The 3204-nt window shown below is 36.1% G+C and overlaps 1 long non-coding RNA gene across 1 annotated transcript; it reads left to right on the forward strand.

Annotated features, from left to right (window-relative positions):
• The first annotated feature begins 336 nt into the window (after positions 1 to 336).
• LOC149897783 (uncharacterized) lies at positions 337 to 1672 on the forward strand. The gene is made up of 2 exons (XR_016458164.1): positions 337 to 404; positions 1192 to 1672. It is a non-coding gene; the product is annotated as an uncharacterized LOC149897783 (long non-coding RNA).
• Positions 1673 to 3204: the final 1532 nt, after the last annotated feature.

The raw sequence follows: 3204 nt of genomic DNA on the forward strand, positions 1-3204 counted from the left end.
GTAATTTTTTATTGCAAAATAAAACCACAAGCATTCGGTTCTATTATGCATAAATAAATATTGTAAAACATTCTGAAACCCATCATCGCTATATGGAACCAAATGCCTTGACTTGTTACAATGCTTCTCATCTTAAAACAACGTATTTCATTACTTAAAAAGCTCAAAGTGCAAAACTCCAATTTTTAAAGTAAAACGTCGAACATCTGTCAATATAGGTGACATTCAGCGAAGTAGTTCGAATACGTGACGGTGTTTTTTTCCTCCGCGAAGTAAGTTCTATTGTTTTTGTTAATTACCTTTAAAATTAAATGTGAAAATGTTTAATAATAAATAAATAAGCAAGCAATGGGTAAGAAAAGCATTGGAGACGAACACCGAAGATAATAATGAAGATACAACGGGTAAGTAGTTTTATTTAATGCATTTAAGTACTTATTGAATCTGAGATGCAGGTACGCTTTATCCACTTTTGATTCATTCCCGATTGTGGTGTGATTTTAAGAAGATAGTTCATTAAGTAAGTACAAGAGGAATCCTCTGTGGATTTACGTATTTTAACGAACGTTGTCACGAAGGCGAGTCGAATTAAGAGTCATTTTGTTACGATTCATCTGTCATTGTGAGATGAAACTACTAAAGTCTAAACCCTGTTTTAAAAATAACTGTCGATGATCTAGGTACCTACCTACTATTTTGGTAAAATACGTTTAGATGTATTTCTGATGCCGCTGTAACAACAAATACTAAAAAACAGAATAAAAAAAGACGTGTGGCACTCGGGAACTGCCGCGGTAAAGCTATTGCATAGCATATGCCTTCAAGCCACACCTCCGAGCCCGTCGGAATGAGGTTTTTTCGTTACGGAATTTCTCGATTCAGTCCCCGCGCTCAAGGCCCGCGATAGAAGCTATGCAATAGCTTAATAAATATTTAAGAAGCTCCCATACAATAAGCCGTGATTTTTTTGCCGTTTTTATAGATAATGGTACGGAACTCTTCGTTGCGCGAGTCCGACTCGCACTTAGCCAGTTTTTTGTACATGGCGCATGTACATACAACATACTTAGTCGTCTAGTAGGGACACGGCTTTATAAGAACTAATAATATTTTGCTGTCGCCATATACCTACGTATAAAAGCCACGCGGCTTTATTGTTTTGATTTAAAGCTTTTTTTCTTTTTATTACAGAAGATAACGAAGAACCTTATACATCGCTGCCTCTGGAGAAGCTTTCTTCACCTTCTAGCGATATTCAGTCCATATTACATCTCATTCCACAAGATGCACAGTTTTTATAACGGTCTCATTAGTGATGATGCAATAGAAGACCACATAGATGGACTAGACACGGTGGATTTCGAAATCCAATTTGATGATAACGTCGAATAAACGTCCTATATAAGTATTATTTTATATATTTTATTAATTAAAGCTTTAATTACGATATTATAAATACATAGTTTCATTTATATCATTAAATCCCTGGGATGTGGTTCCTTTTTGTATAAGAGAAAACCTATCAATTGATAAATGTTAAAAGGAACCACATGCACATTTTCTTAATTATCTAGAAAGTTTAAGAATATTCAGAGCAAATTTATATACACATACTTAAATAAGTAATTTATCAATGAATTTAAATAAAATAAATTTTAATTTTACTTCATATGACAGAGCTGCAAATGTTTTTGTAAATCCTTTGATATCTCAGAAGTGCGTTTTTGCTGGGTGGTTCCTTTTTGCTTAAATACGGACAATTATTGCCTGTTATTTGAAAAAACGCGTGAAGAGGAAACGCTGGGTTAAACCGTGGCTACTAAAAAGGAACATCTATACACATTCGAACTTGTTAGATGAAATTTATAGTACGGAAGAGGAAGAGGATTACGCAAATTACTACAGGATGAAGGAGGCATGTTTTGATCATCTGTTAAAAATGGTTACACCTGTGTGTTGTCGTCCCATACCATCGCGCTCCGAACGCAGACTGACGTAATTTGACAGCATGTTACATTACACGATCAATCTGGATCTCGATCAAAGGATCGAGATCGTTGATTTCTAAAAATCTAGATATTTTCTGATCAGATTTTACGATCCGTCAATCAAATACATTACACAGTCAATCTGGATTGAGATCAATGATCATGATCAAGGATCACATTCTAGATTGAGCGTGTAACGGGTGCCATACACGAAGTAACTATTCTCTAATCTGTGCCTATACGTCCGCGTCGCACACAAAACAACGTAAATGACCTTGTTGTCGAACTCAGCAATATGAGGGTTGGTTGCCGGATCGGAGGTATCAGTTGTAACAACATAAGCTATGCCGATGATATGGTATTGCTGGCTCCGACTGCAAGTGCCATTTCTGAGATGCTCAAAGTCTGTGAGACATATGTAGCTGCTCACGGTCTGCTTTATAATGTGTCTAAATGTAAATGCATTGTTTTTGGGGACGTTGGTAAGCATAGGAAATGTACGTCTGACATATCTCTTTACGCTTTAACAGTTGAAAGAGTTAAAGAGTTTAAGTATCTCGGACACATGCTTACTAATGACCTCAAGGATAATGTAGATATAGAGCGTGAGCGTAGGGCATTGGCGATCAGATGTAATATGTTGGCCCGTAGATTTGCCCGTTGTAGTAATCCAGTGAAAATCACGCTTTTTAAAGCCTACTGTCAAAATTTCTACACGGGTAGTCTATGGTTTAACTATACTGATAGATCGCTTAATGCCTTACGTGTCATGTATAATAATGCGTTTAGAATGCTGTTGGGACTGCCTCGCTACTGCAGTTCGTCTGGAATGTTCGCAAATGCGCATACTGACGATTTCTGGGCAATTATACGCAGAAAAACAGCGTCTACTCTAGATAGAGTGCGGCGCAGTCGCAACAGTCTCATGATGATCATTTCAGAGAGATATATGTCATCTTTCATGGGACACTTTGTGCGTGAACTTGTCCATTCAAAGCGACAGGTTTATGCATAAGGTGCCTCACCATCTGATAATAATTAGTATATTTTTAATATTTACTAACATTAGTTAATAAGTCACGTACTAACATTAATGGATCTCTGTAATCTAATTGTTTAAATAAATAAATAAAAAAAAAAAAAAACCCCGGTTGGAACCTAGTAGTAATAGATTAAGCATTTAATTGGATTTGGATAAAATTACAAAGTACTTTAA

The sequence above is a fragment of the Colias eurytheme genome, chromosome 25 (assembly GCF_061535395.1).
Source record: "Colias eurytheme isolate Ceu_HAF_F1 chromosome 25, ilColEury1 Martin Lab GWU primary, whole genome shotgun sequence".
NCBI classification, from domain to species: Eukaryota; Metazoa; Arthropoda; class Insecta; order Lepidoptera; family Pieridae; genus Colias; species Colias eurytheme.